The 19,614-nt window shown below is 45.0% G+C and overlaps 8 non-coding genes across 8 annotated transcripts; all 8 read left to right on the forward strand.

Moving 5' to 3' along the window:
* The first annotated feature begins 660 nt into the window (after positions 1 to 660).
* On the forward strand, positions 661 to 733 carry Trnar-ccu (transfer RNA arginine (anticodon CCU)). The gene has a single exon. It is a non-coding gene; the product is annotated as a tRNA-Arg (tRNA).
* Positions 734 to 1,235: 502 nt separating this feature from the next.
* Trnar-ucu (transfer RNA arginine (anticodon UCU)) lies at positions 1,236 to 1,308 on the forward strand. The gene has a single exon. It is a non-coding gene; the product is annotated as a tRNA-Arg (tRNA).
* Positions 1,309 to 8,106: 6,798 nt separating this feature from the next.
* Positions 8,107 to 8,179, forward strand: Trnar-ccu (transfer RNA arginine (anticodon CCU)). Its single transcript has one exon. It is a non-coding gene; the product is annotated as a tRNA-Arg (tRNA).
* A 502-nt stretch (positions 8,180 to 8,681) lies between these two features.
* On the forward strand, positions 8,682 to 8,754 carry Trnar-ccu (transfer RNA arginine (anticodon CCU)). Its single transcript has one exon. It is a non-coding gene; the product is annotated as a tRNA-Arg (tRNA).
* Positions 8,755 to 9,256: 502 nt separating this feature from the next.
* Trnar-ccu (transfer RNA arginine (anticodon CCU)) lies at positions 9,257 to 9,329 on the forward strand. The gene has a single exon. It is a non-coding gene; the product is annotated as a tRNA-Arg (tRNA).
* Positions 9,330 to 11,826: 2,497 nt separating this feature from the next.
* On the forward strand, positions 11,827 to 11,899 carry Trnar-ccu (transfer RNA arginine (anticodon CCU)). The gene has a single exon. It is a non-coding gene; the product is annotated as a tRNA-Arg (tRNA).
* A 502-nt stretch (positions 11,900 to 12,401) lies between these two features.
* Positions 12,402 to 12,474, forward strand: Trnar-ccu (transfer RNA arginine (anticodon CCU)). The gene has a single exon. It is a non-coding gene; the product is annotated as a tRNA-Arg (tRNA).
* Positions 12,475 to 19,330: 6,856 nt separating this feature from the next.
* Positions 19,331 to 19,403, forward strand: Trnar-ccu (transfer RNA arginine (anticodon CCU)). The gene has a single exon. It is a non-coding gene; the product is annotated as a tRNA-Arg (tRNA).
* The last annotated feature ends 211 nt before the right edge of the window (positions 19,404 to 19,614 follow it).

Genomic DNA, 19,614 nt, shown 5'->3' on the forward strand with positions numbered 1-19,614 from the left:
TTCGAAATGCCCTCTGACGTTTCTTTGTCAAGGAAGACTATTTGCTTTAAGTGTGACTACAAAAAACAGCCATGAAGAAGGAAACAAAAAAAAAAAAAATTGGATAAGGCATCGGTCTCCTAAACCGGGGATTGTGGGTTCGAGTCCCACCAGAGGTACACGTTTTACTCACTGGGGCAAAATCACTCTCACCACGTACAGATGTAATAGTTGAGAAAGTTGGCCTTCCTGAGTGTTTACAGGTATCCCAGATATCACGAAGATATGAAAATATGCACTTAGTGACAAGCTGAAACGAAACTATGGCCATTATCAATCGAATTGTTAGCTGCGAAAATGTTTCGAAGTGCGATGGCGCTGCGAAAGGAAACACTATTTTAAAATTGCTTGTTGGTAAACAGTATGACACATATGAATAGTCAGTCAACTGTCTTGTGTGCAGGACTTGGAGTTCAGAAACGCTACAGCCTAAGGCGGCAGGTATAAGAATTGCCAGCAGAAAGTAGGTGCATGGACTTCGATACATCTGAGTATGTACATGAACACAAGAAAGGCTCATGCGACGTCCTGACTCTCTGCAGACGTAGAGGAGCGCACCAGGAAGGGTACACTTCGCAAGTGTTCATTTTAGCAAGCACACCGCCAACACCGCTCCAGCCAGCCCCTGTGGCCTAATGGATAAGGCATCGGTCTCCTAAACCGGGGTTTGTGGGTTCGAGTCCCACCAGAGGTACACGTTTTACTCACTGGGGCAAAATCACTCTCACCACGTACACATGTAATAGTTGAGAAAGTTGGCCTTCCTGAGTGTTTACAGGTATCCCAGACATCACGAAGATATGAAAATATGCACTTACTGACAAGCTGAAACGAAACTATGGCCATTATCAATCGAATTGTTAGCTGCGAAAATGTTTCGAAGTGCGATGGCGCTGCGAAAGGAAACACTATTTTAAAATTGCTTGTTGGTAAACAGTATGACACATATGAATAGTCAGTCAACTGTCTTGTGTGCAGGACTTGGAGTTCAGAAACGCTACAGCCTAAGGCGGCAGGTATAAGAATTGCCAGCAGAAAGTAGGTGCATGGACTTCGATACATCTGAGTACGTACATGAACACAAGAAAGGCTCATGCGACGTCCTGACTCTCTGCAGACGTAGAGGAGCGCACCTGGAAGGGTACACTTCGCAAGTGTTCATTTTAGCAAGCACACCGCCAACACCGCTCAAGCCAGCCTCTGTGGCCTAATGGATAAGGCATCGGTCTTCTAAACCGGGGATTGTGGGTTCGAGTCCCATCAGAGGTACACGTTTTACTCACTGGGGCAAAATCACTCTCATCACGTACAGATGTAATAGTTGAGAAAGTTGGCCTTCCTGAGTGTTTACAGGTATCCCAGACATCACGAAGATATGAAAATATGCACTTACTGACAAGCTGAAACGAAACTATGGCCATTATCAATCGAATTGTTAGCTGCGAAAATGTTTCGAAGTGCGATGGCGCTGCGAAAGGAAACACTATTTTAAAATTGCTTGTTGGTAAACAGTATGACACATATGAATAGTCAGTCAACTGTCTTGTGTGCAGGACTTGGAGTTCAGAAACGCTACAGCCTAAGGCGGCAGGTATAAGAATTGCCAGCACAAAGTAGGTGCATGGACTTCGATACATCTGAGTACGTACATGAACACAAGAAAGGCTCATGCGACGTCCTGACTCTCTGCAGACGTAGAGGAGCGCACCTGGAAGGGTACACTTCGCAAGTGTTCATTTTAGCAAGCACACCGCCAACACCGCTCCAGCTAGCCTCTGTGGCCTAATGGACAGTCAGCCAGCGGCTGCGCTGGAGGTCGGACGTGCCGTGCTGTGTGCTGTGCTGCGTTAGCTCCGCGTGGTAAGTCTCTGCTCTTGCTGCAACGCGTCGCTGTCTATAGTATTTGTGTAGACATGAAAAAGAATTAAGAGATGTCGCAACCGCAACGAAAAGATACTTTGAAATTCACGTTTGATCGCAACTTTGTCTGACCGAGGTCATTTGATGTTGAACAGTGGTTAGAGGATGATGTTAAAATAGGACTTGATGATATTATCGGCATACATTTCTCGATTATGAACAGTGTGGTTTTCGTGAAACTTGCCAGTCCAGAATTGTGTGAAAGGATAGTTCGATCTTGTGGTGGCATTCTGAAATTTAAACATGCTGACGGAAATGTTGGGGAGGTTACCGTTGCCCATGCTGGTCTAGGTATTCGGACCGTGCGAGTCTTTGAACTTCCCTTTGACATTACAAGTGACCAGATAAATGCTGTTATTGCTCCATACGGGAAAGTTTTGAGTAATATTGCCGAACGGTGGTCTGCTGCACACAAATTCCCTGTTTTGAATGGTGTGCGCCAATTAAAAGTCGAATTGCAGAAGCACATTCCGTCGTTTATAAACGTCTGCGGATATAGAGCTGTTGTGATGTATGATGACCAACCGAAAACGTGTGCTGTCTGCAATTTACCAGGCCACGTTCGTGCAGAATGTGTTCAAAGGCGAGTGGCGCAACTGCCTGCCGGCGATGCCGTCAGACCCCCTGCTATGTCAACGCTGCCCGTGACATATGTCGCCGTAGCGCGCGGTTTTGCAAGTGCCACTGCGCCCCCCGAAGTTACTACGAATACCGACCCACAAGCGACCGACCAACCGACCGACTCAGGTGTAGCATCTGTAGACACTCAACCCTCCTGCGAAGACATATCTGCTCCTGCCCTTGTCGCCGTGGAATCGCCCAATGAGGCAATGGATACGGACGCGACCTCAGTCGCTTCGGGTAGTGCTCCTCTGCATCCTGGAGCTTCTTTAGGAGGTATCAAAAGCGTATCAGGTGCACAGAAAACGGACTCGCAACCAGCCGTTTCTAGTGGTGCTCCTCCGAATCCTGCAGCTGCCTTAGGCACTGACCACAGCCCGTCAAGTGCAATGAAATCAGACCTGGCGTCAATCGCTTCGAGTAGTGCTACTTTGCAACCTGAGGCTTCTTCAGGTACCGTCCAAAGTCCACCACGAGACGCATCTCCCAAGAAATCTAAAAAACGGAGGATCGCGCGTCAAGGTGCAGAGCAGACTGCACCACAACTGCGTGAACAGGCGAAGCAAATAGGGGGCAAAATACGTCAATCTGCATCTGAGAACTTGCAGTGCAATCAGCAGTCATCTAACGAAGACCCTGTGTCCTTGGATAGTACCTCCGGTTCTGCCAGTTTGCCCTCCGATGACGTAGCAATTACCCGAACCGAAGATAAAAATCACCAGCAAACACCTGAATATAGTGCACCACTTAATGACGAACCGATGACAGGGCTGTCGAATCCGTGGGCAGACGATGTCGACGACACTACAAAGGAGGACGAAATTATGGACACCACAGGAACCGTTACAGTCACCACGATGGCCACACCACGCGATGACGTCGTCTTGAATGTCATCGCCGCGACGGATACTGTCCCAGACACGGAGAAGCCGACTGATCCCTTCCCAAGTCATGAATATTTCTAGTCTGAACGGTTTTACTGACTTGTGTCCACATGTCTCTCGGGTCAGATTTCTTAATGTTTTTTCGAAATGATATGTTGCCAGAGTTTTTCCTAATTACACTCCCGTCTTGGCTAACGTAGTTCCGTTGCAGGCCTATAAGATCGCTACGCTGAACATCAATAAAATTTGTAGCCCATTTAATTTACAAAATTTAAAAGATTTCCTGTATGCAGCTGATGTGGACATTTTGTTTTTACAAGAAGTAACAAACATCGAACTTGACTTCATACAGGGGTATAATGCTATAGTCAATCCTGGAATTGGATGTGATTTGGGTACCGCATTTCTTTTCAAAGAGGGCGTCGTCATTACAGACGTAACAAAACTGCCTAACGGCAGAGGCATTGCCGGCACGCTTTATAACACCAGGATTATTAATGTCTATGCCCCATCTGGTTCTACCAATCGGTGCCAACGAGCACAGTTTTTTAAGGAGGGAATTGTTCCTTTGTTTGGTGTACACTGCACCCATACCATCCTTGGAGGCGACTTTAACAGTGTCATACATGCCAAAGACCAAACTCCGAACTACAACAAATCGCCGGACCTGGAACGTATCGTCACCGACCTCCGTTTAACTGATTCGTGGGAGCAAAAGCACGGCGCGGCACCCGGCTTTACCCACCTCACTAATCATTCAGCGAGCCGGTTGGATCGAATATATGTCTCGCCCAATCTGAAACACCGCATCCTGCAGTCTGAAGTTTGGCCAACTGTTTTTTCGGACCACGCTGCATATATCTGCACATTAAATTTGGAACGACAAGGAACCTGTCGATATAAAGGGCCATGGAAACTTAATGTTTCACACTTAAAAGATCCTGCCTGTCGAGAAGCCTTTCTCACCACTTGGAGAGCCTGCGAGACCAAACTCAGCTCTTACCACTCGACCTTGGATTGGTGGCTCAAATGCGCCAAACCTCAGATCCGGAGATGTTTCATCAACTACTCCCGGGAGAAGAGCTTTTGGCGGAAAAGAACGATAGAATTTTACTTTCATTGTCTCCGAGAACTCTACCTGCAAGGTGCTACAGCTATTGGGAACCATGGGAGAATTAAAAAATTCCAGGCAAAAATACTGACATTAAGGCGACAACAGCTTGAAGGATACCAAATAAGGTCAAGAGCAGAGACTGTGGCGCAAAAAGAAGCCACTTCGATATATCATGTGATTCGTGAAACTAAACGAGGATTCCGCAAAATACTGACGGAGCTTAAAACTGATAATGGAACCACCTTGACAATGCACAACGACATAAAAGCAGAAATACTAACCCATTTCGACAACTTGTTTTCACATAAAGAGGTAGACGAAAAAGCACAGGACGATTTACTGACCCACCTGCAAGGACGCGTTGGTAACGCGTACGCGGAAGCTCTAATAGCGGAGGCGACCGAAGACGATGTACACTATGCTGTCTATCAAAGTGCAAAAAATAAATCCCCTGGAGCTGACGGCATACCAGCAGAATTTTATCAAGTCTTCTGGGAACATATAAAACATAGAATTACATGCATCTGTAATGAACTTCTGAACCTCAATAAGGAGATACCGAAAGATTTTCGTGAAGGTATGATAGTGTTAATCGCAAAAAAATCGGCTGGCAAGAAAATTGGAAATTTGAGACCAATCACTCTGCTGAACAGTGACTATAAAATTTTTTCGCGGCTCTTAGCCCACAGACTTAAAAATGTAATGGCCAGCGTCACCGGCCCATATCAGTCTAGCGTGGGCAAAGATAGGAAAATTCAGCAGACGCTGTCCGACTACCGCGACATAATTTCAATAGCAGAAGTATGTCGACTAAAATGTGCCATCGTGTCGTTAGATTTCGATAAAGCCTTCGACAGGATCAGCCACTCCTACCTCCTGAAAACGATGGGCGCAATGGGTTTTCCGCCGAGATTCGTCGACCTCATACGACGTTTGGTAACGAATAACTCCTCCAGAATCATCATAAATGGACAGCCTAGCCGGCCAGTCGAGATCGCATGTTCCGTCAGGCAAGGTTGTCCGTTGTCCATGGCACTTTTTGCCATGGCCATCGAACCTTTGCTCGCTACCTTGACTCAGCGGTTACAAGGATTGCAAATACGAGGAAACAAAATAATATGTAAAGCTTATGCGGACGATGTTGGGTTTCTCGTTATGAATGTAGCGGAAGTCGAGACGGCAATGCACATAATAGAAAAATACGAACGAGCGTCAGCCGCGAGGTTAAACAAAACCAAGTCCGGCATATTCAATATCGGATGTGGCATTGGCATGCGCACACACGGTCAGTTACGTGAGCTAACAGCCTTGAAGTGTCTCGGCATTGATTTCCGAAAAAATATACGTCAAACTATTGCGGCCAACTATAGACAAGTACTAACTACCATACGAGCTAGTGTACGGACACATAGTATTCGACAGTTAAATGAAATTCAGAGAGTGTCTTTAGCGAACGTCTCTATTACTTCCAAAGTCAATTATGTCGCCCAGATACTGCCAATACCCGCCGGCATCGCCAAACAAATTATGTCAGCAATAGGCTATTTTGTGAGCCGTGGCCACATATTTAAAATCCAGTATGACACTCTGACGCTCGCCACTAATAATGGCGGCTTAAACTTAACGAATGTTACTAAAAAGTCGCAGGCTCTGTACATCTCTAATACATTTCAACAATGGAGACAATCCGGCAGCTGTATCGCCGCGCACTTGCTATCTGAAATAGCTCCAGATGACCTCTCTCCACCCATTAATGTGCAGCACATACCGAGCGGACTTTACCATTTACGATGGTTTTTAATAGAATATAGCTACCTACGTTCAAGAATTCCGGAAAAAGACATGACAAACGTAAAGGAAATATATGGCAAATTGATGGGAGAAAAGAAGAACAACAAAATAGAACAAAACTATCCATGTTCTAACTGGAAAGTGATATGGGCAAATATTCATAACCGTAACTTAGCTACTCATCTGAAAGCAACATGGTACTTTGTTGTAAATAGGAAAGTTGCAACAAACTCGAAACTTCATTCGATCCACTTAGCGGATTCGCCTTTGTGTGCAACGTGTAGTTTAATTGATAACGAAGAACATCGTTTCGTGTGCGACAAGGTTAAAGATATCTGGCTGAATGTCCGACGAAAGCTGGCACTCATCCTTCGAACGTCACCTAACGCTATAACGCCTGCGGACTTTTTGACACCGGATGATGTACCCTTTCCTAACACGAAACGCAACGCAGTCAATTGGCTGAAACCGGCAACGGTCCATTACCTCTTCACGAAGGAAGAGAAAAGCCAAGAGGATTTTTGGATCTCTCTGCTAACTGAGCATCACATGTTACTGAAGACTAGTAAATATAAAGAAACATACGCAAATTTTTTAATCAAGACCTTGATGTAAAAGAATTAACAAGAAATATCTGTGGACACAGAAGACAAACGTAAGAGAGTGTTCACCACTACTAACTTACTTAACAATCGTGAAAAAAAAAAAAAAAAAAAATTATTTTAGTTTTTACCGGAATTGCCGTTCTTTGAGTTCAACGTTTATTAATTTATTTCTCAAGAAGCCATTATAAATAGTTGCTTCTCACCGAATATAGTTTGTTTTTTAAGCATTTTCAGAGAGAAGAGGCAGTTTCGAAATGCCCTCTGACGTTTCTTTGTCAAGGAAGACTATTTGCTTTAAGTGTGTCAACAAAACACAGCGATGATGAAGGAAACAAACTGAACATAACTTCTGTTTCTACCTACTGAAGACTTCATCCTTTTTTCACATTATCAATAAGCCCAAAGAAGGGGTACATTAGTTTCTCCACGATAAAGGTATTAACTTCGTCTCATCAGTTTATGGTAATGTACATGGCGTGAGAAGCCGACGCCGATGAAGGCGAATTATGGAGAGCGCAAGGATGGGCTAAAAGGGGTGATGGGAGGCCCAATAAAAAAAAAAAAAAAAAAAATGGATAAGGCATCGGTCTTCTAAACCGGGGATTGTGGGTTCGAGTCCCATCAGAGGTACACGTTTTACTCACTGGGGCAAAATCACTCTCACCACGTACAGATGTAATAGTTGAGAAAGTTGGCCTTCCTGAGTGTTTACAGGTATCCCAGACATCACGAAGATATGAAAATATGCACTTACTGACAAGCTGAAACGAAACTATGGCCATTATCAATCGAATTGTTAGCTGCGAAAATGTTTCGAAGTGCGATGGCGCTGCGAAAGGAAACACTATTTTAAAATTGCTTGTTGGTAAACAGTATGACACATATGAATAGTCAGTCAACTGTCTTGTGTGCAGGACTTGGAGTTCAGAAACGCTACAGCCTAAGGCGGCAGGTATAAGAATTGCCAGCAGAAAGTAGGTGCATGGACTTCGATACATCTGAGTATGTACATGAACACAAGAAAGGCTCATGCGACGTCCTGACTCTCTGCAGACGTAGAGGAGCGCACCAGGAAGGGTACACTTCGCAAGTGTTCATTTTAGCAAGCACACCGCCAACACCGCTGCAGCCAGCCTCTGTGGCCTAATGGATAAGGCATCGGTCTCCTAAACCGGGGTTTGTGGGTTCGAGTCCCACCAGAGGTACACGTTTTACTCACTGGGGCAAAATCACTCTCACCACGTACAGATGTAATAGTTGAGAAAGTTGGCCTTCCTGAGTGTTTACAGGTATCCCAGACATCACGAAGATATGAAAATATGCACTTACTGACAAGCTGAAACGAAACTATGGCCATTATCAATCGAATTGTTAGCTGCGAAAATGTTTCGAAGTGCGATGGCGCTGCGAAAGGAAACACTATTTTAAAATTGCTTGTTGGTAAACAGTATGACACATATGAATAGTCAGTCAACTGTCTTGTGTGCAGGACTTGGAGTTCAGAAACGCTACAGCCTAAGGCGGCAGGTATAAGAATTGCCAGCAGAAAGTAGGTGCATGGACTTCGGTACATCTGAGTATGTACATGAACACAAGAAAGGCTCATGTGACGTCCTGACCCTCTGCAGACGTAGAGGAGCGCACCAGGAAGGGTACACTTCGCAAGTGTTCATTTTAGCAAGCACACCGCCAACACCGCTCCAGCCAGCCTCTGTGGCCTAATGGATAAGGCATCCGTCTCCTAAACCGGGGATTGTGGGTTCGAGTCCCACCAGAGGTACACGTTTTACTCACTGGGGCAAAATCACTCTCACCACGTACAGATGTAGTAGTTGAGAAAGTTGGCCTTCCTGAGTGTTTACAGGTATCCCAGACATCACGAAGATATGAAAATATGCACTTACTGACAAGCTGAAACGAAACTATGGCCATTATCAATCGAATTGTTAGCTGCGAAAATGTTTCGAAGTGCGATGGCGCTGCGAAAGGAAACACTATTTTAAAATTGCTTGTTGGTAAACAGTATGACACATATGAATAGTCAGTCAACTGTCTTGTGTGCAGGACTTGGAGTTCAGAAACGCTACAGCCTAAGGCGGCAGGTATAAGAATTGCCAGCAGAAAGTAGGTGCATGGACTTCGATACATCTGAGTATGTACATGAACACAAGAAAGGCTCATGCGACGTCCTGACTCTCTGCAGACGTAGAGGAGCGCACCAGGAAGGGTACACTTCGCAAGAGTTCATTTTAGCAAGCATACCGCCAACACCGCTCCAGCCAGCCTCTGTGGCCTAATGGATAAGGCATCGGTCTCCTGAACCGGGGATTGTTGGTTCGAGTCCCACCAGAGGTACACGTTTTACTCACTGGGGCAAAATCACTCTCACCACGTACAGATGTGATAGTTGAGAAAGTTGGCCTTCCTGAGTGTTTACAGGTATCCCAGACATCACGAAGATATGAAAATATGCACTTACTGACAAGCTGAAACGAAACTATGGCCATTATCAATCGAATTGTTAGCTGCGAAAATGTTTCGAAGTGCGATGGCGCTGCGAAAGGAAACACTATTTTAAAATTGCTTGTTGGTAAACAGTATGACACATATGAATAGTCAGTCAACTGTCTTGTGTGCAGGACTTGGAGTTCAGAAACGCTACAGCCTAAGGCGGCAGGTATAAGAATTACCAGCAGAAAGTAGGTGCATGGACTTCGATACATCTGAGTATGTACATGAACACAAGAAAGGCTCATGCGACGTCCTGACTGTCTGCAGACGTAGAGGAGCGCACCAGGAAGGGTACACTTCGCAAGTGTTCATTTTAGCAAGCACACCGCCAACACCGCTCCAGCCAGCCTCTGTGGCCTAATGGTGCCTGCCAGTTTACAGGCGCCGGTGAATGTGCAAAAAATAAATAACCGGCTCCAGTACGTTCGTGTATATTTTGTGGAATTCAGCTATCTCGGCGGTGTCATCATCAACTCACGACGGATCACGGCCCGCGATATTCTGTGCCATCGAAAGAAAATGGAGGGGAGAAACAAATTGGAAAGTAAATACCCACACACTGATTGGGACGCCATATGGAAAAATATTAATATGCGTGGTCTACCATCGGACGTCAAGTCAGCGTGGTATAAAACAGTGAATGAGACCGTAAGCACCAATGAAAGGTTACATGCAATCGGCGTTAGCGACACGATCCTATGTCTCAAATGTAAATTGATCGACACGTTAGTGCACAGATTCACGTGCGGTGGCAATCTACAACTCTGTAATTGGATTAGGGAACAACTGGCTTTTCTTACGCGATCTTCGGTGGAAAATTTTCCCCCTGTTACATTCCTCAGGCCTCAGACTTGCTATTTTCCAGCAGCAAAAAACAACTCGGTCCATTGGTTAATGGGACACTATGTGAATTACGTAATTAATCACCTGGGAAATGACAATTCCACTTATTTTTACATGTACTTGAAGTGTGCTTTTTATAACGCCCTGAAATATAAAGACCACAAGAAAAACTACGGCAATATGCTTAAAATTGTATTCGAGCGACTGGGCATTGGTTGACAAGCCAACGAGATAAACAAAAATCGTTTATTTAAGCGAAACGACGCTTAAACAAAAACAATTGGGGAGAAGTACAATTTTACAGTTTTCATATTACAATCACTTATCCTCTGCTGGCAAAGAAGGCTATTTTGTTTATTGCACAGAAGAAGCCGAAGCCGAAAGCCAGTATCGCAGGGTTAAAGATAAATTGTTTTCTTATACATTCATTTATGACTGAGAAGGAAGTCTCATTTGTTTCCATGGAAGGGAACATACTTTTTTATTATTATTGTTAATCTCAAGAAGGAAAGGAGGCTATGGAATTAGTGCCTTAACATAAAATTCCTTCTTCACATTCCATGAAGATTTTTCTTTTACAATAAAAAAATAACAAACAAACAAAAATAATAATAATAACAATAAAAAAACTAAACAGAAATTAAAAAAAAATAATATACAGGTTCAGGGTCCACTACTTCCTACACCTTTATTATATATTACAAAGAAGTATGCTAGGTTGCCGAGAAGCAGTGGATGAGGAAAAAAAAAAAAAAAAAAAAAAAAAAAAAAAAAAAAAAAAAAAAAACACTAAAGCTATAACCTTCAATCTCTATTGCCTCGGCATGACATAAATTTTTTGTTTCAAATGAAGCATCTTTGGTTCAGGATTTCGAAGGCAAAACAGCATATATCTACGTATACACAAGATGTAAAAAATAAAAAAAATAAAAAAAAAATGGATAAGGCATCGGTCTCCTAAACCGGGGATTGTGGGTTCGAGTCCCACCAGAGGTACAAGTTTTACTCACTGGGGCAAAATCACTCTCACCACGTACAGATGTAATAGTTGAGAAAGTTGGCCTTCCTGAGTGTTTACAGGTATCCCAGACATCACGAAGATATGAAAATGTGCACTTACTGACCAGCTGAAACGAAACTATGGCCATTATCAATCGAATTGTTAGCTGCGAAAATGTTTCGAAGTGCGATGGCGCTGCGAAAGGAAACACTATTTTAAAATTGCTTGTTGGTAAACAGTATGACACATATGAATAGTCAGTCAACTGTCTTGTGTGCAGGACTTGGAGTTCAGAAACGCCACAGCCTAAGGCGGCAGGTATAAGAATTGCCAGCAGAAAGTAGGTGCATGGACTTCGATACATCTGAGTATGTACATGAACACAAGAAAGGCTCATGCGACGTCCTGACTCTCTGCAGACGTAGAGGAGCGCACCAGGAAGGGTACACTTCGCAAGTGTTCATTTTAGAAAGCACACCGCCAACACCACTCCAGCCAGCCTATGTGGCCTAATGGATAAGGCATCGGTCTCCTAAACCGAGGATTGTGGGTTCGAGTCCCACCAGAGGTACACGTTTTACTCACTGGGGCAAAATCACTCTCACCACGTACAGATGTAATAGTTGAGAAAGTTGGCCTTCCTGAGTTTTTACAGGTATCCCAGACATCACGAAGATATGAAAATATGCACTTACTGACAAGCTGAAACGAAACTATGGCCATTATCAATCGAATTGTTAGCTGCGAAAATGTTTCGAAGTGCGATGGCGCTGCGAAAGGAAACACTATTTTAAAATTGCTTGCTGGTAAACAGTATGACACATATGAATAGTCAGTCAACTCTCTTGTGTGCAGGACTTGGAGTTCAGAAACGCTATAGCCTAAGGCGGCAGGTATAAGAATTGCCAGCAGAAAGTAGGTGCATGGACTTCGATACATCTGAGTATGTACATGAATACAAGAAAGGCTCATGCGACGTCCTGACTCTCTGCAGACGTAGAGGAGCGCACCAGGAAGGGTACACTTCGCAAGTGTTCATTTTAGCAAGCACACCGCCAACACCGCTCCAGCCAGCCTCTGTGGCCTAATGGATAAGGCATCCGTCTCCTAAACCGGGGATTGTGGGTTCGAGTCCCACCAGAGGTACACGTTTTACTCACTGGGGCAAAATCTCTCTCACCACGTACAGATGTAATAGTTGAGAAAGTTGGCCTTCCTGAGTGTTTACAGGTATCCCAGATATCACGAAGATATGAAAATGTGCACTTACTGACTAGCTGAAACGAAACTACGGCCATTATCAATCGAATTCTTAGCTGCGAAAATGTTTCGAAGCGCGATGGCGCTGCGAAAGGAAACGCTATTTTAAAATTACTTGTTGGTAAACAGTATGACACATATGAATAGTCAGTCAACTGTCTTGTGTGCAGGACTTGGAGTTCAGATACGCTACAGCCTAAGGCGACAGGTATAAGAATTGCCAGCAGAAAGTAGGTGCATGGACTTCGATACATCTGAGTATGTACATGAACACAAGAAAGGCTCATGCGACGTCCTGACTCTCTGCAGACGTAGGGGAGCGCACCAGGAAGGGTAAACTTCGCAAGTGTTCATTTTAGCAAGCACACCGCCAACACCGCTCCAGCCAGCCTCTGTGGCCTAATGTAAGTCTGCCTGCGGCAGCGGTGGTGAGCGGACCTCCAGGGCCAGCGCGCTGCGGCAGGAAGTGTTTACGTCAGGCGGTGAGTCGCGTGCTTACAGCGTCTGCTTATTAGTATTCGTTCCGTTCTGTAGGATCTGATATGGAATTATGAATCCGACTAACAGGAAAGATACCTTGAAGTTTACCTTTGATAGGAACTTTTCGAAACCAAATTCGTTTGAAGTTGAAGCATGGTTAGAGGAAACAGCTAAGATTACTTTTGATGACATTGTAGGGATAAATTTCTCTATCGTGACTAGTGTTGTTTATGTGAAATTAACGTCCTCTGAACTGTGTGATAGAATTGTGGAGTCCAGTGGAGGTGTACTGAAGTTTAAACATAGCGATGGTACCGTCAGTGACGTCAGCATTACGCATGCTGGACTGGGCATCCGAACGGCACGTATTTTCGAACACCCGTTTGAAATATCAGCCGCGCAAATAAATTCTGCATTGACACCTTACGGGAGGGTCATTAACAATTTTGCGGAGCGTTGGTCCAAAGCCCACAAATTTCCGGTGCTTAACGGCGTCAGGCAAGTTAAGATCGATATACAGAAGCACATACCTTCATATATTTACGTAGGTGGACATCGCGGAATTGTCATATATGATGGGCAGCCAAAAACGTGTGCCGGCTGTGGTGCGCCCGGCCACGTGCGCTCTGAATGTATACAAAGACGCGTGACGCAGATACCTGTCGGTGAAGCCGCTAGCCCACCTGTGACGACGGCACTGCCACTGACATACGCTGTCGCGGCTTCTGGTCTTCCACCCGCGACCCCGCCTGTAGATGCCCCTCGTTTGAATGATGTTTTGGCCGATAACGTCAAAGAACCGAGTGCTGACGCGGCACCGCCGCTACCACACTCAGAGATGGAGGTAACGACGGATGACTCCCCAGTGGTTGATGCCACTGGTACTGAGGATGAAGCAGACGCTGTGTTCCCGGCGGATCAACCCCAGAGTCAACAGTCCACTTCGGATGTTGATGATACTGCGAACCCTAACAGGAAGCCTTCCAAAAAGAAGCGGAGACTTGCACATCAAGGAGCCAATCAGCTCGCCCCACAGCTCCGCGACAAAGCGAAACGAATAAGCAGCCAAATGTGTCAGAACACTTCTGAACCCTCTGAAGTTGGTCTCCCTGCGTCTGGTCGAATGGACATTGATCCTGTAGTGTCTCCCCCTGTGAATCCACAACGGGTGGAAGATAGTGATACCTCGAGTAGAGTCGTTTTGCCGGATACCCACGCTCAAGGAAACGCAGGATCGCTTTTGTCAGAGGCCACTCTCACTGGGAATTGGGCACAGGAAATGGAAGTATTGGATGCGAGCAATGATGCGGCTGTCATGCGGACCATTGAGACGGAATCTTCGGCACCCCCCACAGAGCAGCATACACCAACCGTACCGGGAACTACAGGAACTCCGACTGACGCGCTTGGCCTCAATTTCGTTAGCCATCCTTCTAAGACTGTTTAATTAATAGTATGTGCCTTCTCCCATGAACGAGCCCCAAGCCTATAAAATTGCCACGTTAAACATCAATAAGATACAGTCGTACTGGCGGCTCCGTAATTTACAAGATTTTGTATACGCAGCGGATATCGATATTCTGTTACTTCAAGAAGTCGCTGCGATTGAACTTGACCGAATAACTGGTTATACTACTCTCTCCAATTCCGGGAGCGGTGCGAATTTAGGGACAGCGATTCTGTTAAAAGAAGGGATTGTAGCGACCGACGCAGAAAAACTGCCTGATCATAGAGGGATCGCTGTCACTTTCCATCGGACACGCATAATCAATGTTTACGCCCCGTCCGGCAGTAGCAATAGGCGTGCTAGGGCTGAGTTCTTCACAAGCGCCATAGTCCCACTTTTTAGGGGAACCTACGATCGTATAATTTTTGCGGGTGACTTCAATTGTGTCTTAAGTCCAAAAGACCAGACGCCTAATTTTAACAAATCTGGAGAACTAGAACGTATCGTCCAAGAAATGAACCTCATTGACACATGGGAGCATACGCACGGAGCGGCACCTGGGTTCACTCATGTCACGAACCACTCTGCAAGCCGGCTAGACAGAATCTATGTATCGGCGTGTATGAAGACTCAAGTCCTCCACTCCGAAGTTTGGCCCACAATTTTTTCCGATCATGCCGCATATATTTGTACTGTTAACATGGTCAAGCAAGGCACATTTCGCGGCAGAGGTTTCTGGAAACTTAACAATGCTCTCCTTAACGATGTTGACTGTCACCGTGTCTTTAACGCAACATGGGAGGCATGTGAACGACGGGTTGCACAGTATGCCTCCGTTACTGAATGGTGGATAACACATGCCAAACCAACTTTATCAAAAATGTTTAAACGCTACGCTCGGGACAAATCCTGGTGGCAACGGCAAACGTCTGAGTTTTATTTTACTTGTCTCAGGGAGCTTTACCAGTCCGATGTGACTGTACCTGAAAATTTTATGCAGATTAAAAAAATTAAGGCAAAATTATTAAAACTTCAGCGGCAGCAGGCAGAAGGCTTTCAAATAAGGTCCAGGCCCCAGAATGTGATAGACGACGAAATGACATCCATGTTTCACGTCATTCGTGAAAATAAGAGGGGGCGGCGGAGATTAATAACTCGTCTTCAGTTGAGTGAAGGCGTTGCGCTCACGCGGCAACAAGACATACGGAACGCACTTCACAATCACTTGGCAGGTCTCCTGGCAACGACACACACCGACGATGGAACTCACGATGAATTACTCAATAACTTGCAAAGGACTTTGGGTGCTGCTGAAGTCGAAACTCTCATGCGAGAAATTGATGAAGACGAATTGGATTCTGCGCTATCACGAAGTCCGAAAAATAAATCGCCGGGAGCCGACGGTCTCACTGCCGAATTTTATCTTACTTTCTGCGACAAATTAAAGCCCAAGTTGTTGAGTATGTTTAATGAAATTTTACGGCCAGATTTTAATGTTCCTCAGGCTCTCGTGGAAGGCATCGTGGTTTTAATCCCTAAACGCCCAATGTGCAGTTCTGTTGACGATTTTCGGCCGCTTACTTTACTGAACAGTGACTACAAAATTTTAGCACGTATTATTTCTAATAGATTGAAAATGTTGATGAATACTGTCATTGGTCAGTACCAGACCAGTGTAGGTGTCGGTAGGACGATCTTCCAAAATTTGTCTCAATACAGGGACGTTATAGCCATTGCAGATGCGTGCAAGATACGGTGTGCGCTAGTTTCCCTTGACTTTTCAAAGGCATTCGACAGAGTAAACCATCAGTTTCTCATCCGGACGATGCATGCCATGGGATTTCCACTACGTTTTATCAATCTTATACATGAGCTCCTTCGTAAAGGAGTAACTCGACTCATGGTGAATGGCCAGCTGAGCGCATCGATTAATATTACTAATTCAGTGCGACAGGGATGCCCTATGTCAATGGCCTTGTTTGCCATTGCCATTGAGCCTTTGCTTGTCACCTTGACACAGCGTCTACAAGGATTAACCATCCACGGCATTAAGATTGTTTGTACTGCATATGCGGATGACGTCGGATTTTTGGTCATGGACGAAGGTGAAGTCGAGGAAGCCCTTCAGATCGTCAATAATTACGAACTTGTTGCGGGTGCGAAGTTGAATGCCAGGAAATCTGGCATTATGAACATAGGACGCGGCATCTAGCTGCACCATCACGGTCAGTTGCAACTAATTTCTAAAATGAAATGCCTTGGTATTGAGTACAGGAGCAACATACAGCACACAATTGCGGTGAACTATAGGAATCTCCTGGCAAGTATGCGTGCTTGCATGCAGACCCACTACCTAAGAAGCCTTGATGAACTGCAGAAAGTCACCTTCGCTAATGTCTACCTCACCTCAAAGATTAACTACGTTGCACAAGTACTGCCCATGCCACAGGAGACAGCGAAGCGTATGATGTCCGCTCTAGGCCATTTTGTCACACGTGGACACATTTTTAAAGTCAAGTACGATACGCTCACTCTCTCCACGACCGATGGAGGCTTAAATTTAACAGATGTTCGTTCCAAGTCACGAGCTTTGTACGTATGCACCACCTACAAACGGTGGAGGTCGTTACCGAACAGTCTAACGGCTCACTTGTTAACCGAAATAGCGCCGGCCTGCCTGCAGCCTCCCGTCTCTGTTCAACATATTCCGCCTGCGCTGACTCACTTTAAGAGCTTTTTCATTGAGTTCAGTTACGTACGGTCAACTCTCCCAGAAAATGAGCTTTCCGTGGTGAAGTTAGTTTATAATAAACTACTGGCAACCAAGAACAGGAACAACATCGAACACAAATACCCCAATCATCGCTGGCCAGTGATATGGAAAAACATACATAGCCGCGATTTACCAACGTCAGTGAAAGCCTCTTGGTACAGGGTCGTGAACCGTAAAATAAGTACCAATTCACGACTTCATGCTCTACATTTGGCTGACTCACCTTTGTGCCTTACGTGCAACTTGCCTGATACTGATGAACATCGTTTTCTGTGCACCACTGTCCAAGCAGTTTGGCTATGCATTCGCCGAAAACTGGCTACGATTATGAGGACTTCCCACCTTTGTATTAAACCTGAAGATTTCCTGTATCCGGATTCAGTGCCGTACCCGAACACCAAACGGAACTCTGTCAATTGGTTGAAGGGTCATTATGTTCATTATTTACAGACGCAAGAACCCAAGAGTGAGGCGGCGTTCTGTCTTTACCTGGCATTACAGTTTCACATACTTTCACAGACGAGACATTACAGGAAACGATATGCGAATTTTTTAGAAGTCGTTCTTCGATGAAAGAAATATTTTTTTCTTTCCTTCATTCTACATTGCTTTGTTTTTTTTTCTTTTCTTCTTCAAATGTCACAGTGACGTATACTGAACAGTGTTACGACAAGGACTATTTTATTTTCTTCTGTTTTTCTAGCGGACCAGAGTTCCTTTTTCATTTTCTATAAAAAAATTATCTTTGGTTTGGAAATCGGAATAGTTCAGAAGAATAAGTAATTCAGAAATCATGGCAGATGAAGCCGACGCCGACGAAGGCGATTTATGGCGAGCGCAAGGCGGGGCTGAAGGGGAGGAAGGAGAACCTTAAAAAAAAAAAAAAAAAAAAAAAAAAAAAAAAAATTGGATAAGGCATCGGTCTCCTAAACTGGGGATTGTGGGTTCGAGTCCCACCAGAGGTACACGTTTTACTCACTGGGGCAAAATCTCTCTCACCACGTACAGATGTAATAGTCGAGAAAGTTGGCCTTCCTGAGTGTTTACAGGTATCCCAGATATCACGAAGATATGAAAATATGCACTTACTGACTAGCTGAAACGAAACTACGGCCATTATCAATCGAATTCTTAGCTGCGAAAATGTTTCGAAGCGCGATGGCGCTGCGAAAGGAAACGCTATTTTAAAATTACTTGTAGGTAAACAGTATGACACATATGAATAGTCAGTCAACTGTCTTGTGTGCAGGACTTGGAGTTCAGATACGCTACAGCCTAAGGCGGCAGGTATAAGAATTGCCAGCAGAAAGTAGGTGCATGGACTTCGATACATCTGAGTATGTACATGAACACAAGAAAGGCTCATGCGACGTCCTGACTCTCTGCAGACGTAGGGGAGCGCACCAGGAAGGGTAAACTTCGCAAGTGTTCATTTTAGCAAGCACACCGCCAACACCGCTCCAGCCAGCCTCTGTGGCCTAATGGATAAGGCATCGGTCTCCTAAACCGGGGATTGGGGTTCGAGTCCCACCAGAGGTACACGTTTTACTCACTGGGGCAAAATCTCTCTCACCACGTACAGATGTAATAGTTGAGAAAGTTGGCCTTCCTGAGTGTTTACAGGTATCCCAGATATCACGAAGATATGAAAATATGCACTTACTGACTAGCTGAAACGAAACTACGGCCATTATCAATCGAATTCTTAGCTGCGAAAATGTTTCGAAGCGCGATGGCGCTGCGAAAGGAAACGCTATTTTAAAATTACTTGTTGGTAAACAGTATGACACATATGAATAGTCAGTCAACTGTCTTGTGTGCAGAACTTGGAGTTCAGATACGCTACAGCCTAAGGCGGCAGGTATAAGAATTGCCAGCAGAAAGTAGGTGCATGGACTTCGATACATCTGGGTATGTACATGAACACAAGAAAGGCTCATGCGACGTCCTGACTCTCTGCAGACGCAGGGGAGCGCACCAGGAAGGGTAAACTTCGCAAGTGTTCATTTTAGCAAGCACACCGCCAAACACCGCTCCAGCCAGCCTCTGTGGCCTAATGGATAAGGCATCGGTCTCCTAAACCGGGGATTGTGGGTTCGAGTCCCACCAGAGGTACACGTTTTACTCACTGGGGCAAAATCTCTCTCACCACGTACAGATGTAATAGTTGAGAAAGTTGGCCTTCCTGAGTGTTTACAGGTATCCCAGATATCACGAAGATATGAAAATATGCACTTACTGACTAGCTGAAACGAAACTACGGCCATTATCAATCGAATTCTTAGCTGCGAAAATGTTTCGAAGCGCGATGGCGCTGCGAAAGGAA

Source organism: Schistocerca gregaria, chromosome 1 (assembly GCF_023897955.1).
Source record: "Schistocerca gregaria isolate iqSchGreg1 chromosome 1, iqSchGreg1.2, whole genome shotgun sequence".
Taxonomy (NCBI): Eukaryota; Metazoa; Arthropoda; class Insecta; order Orthoptera; family Acrididae; genus Schistocerca; species Schistocerca gregaria.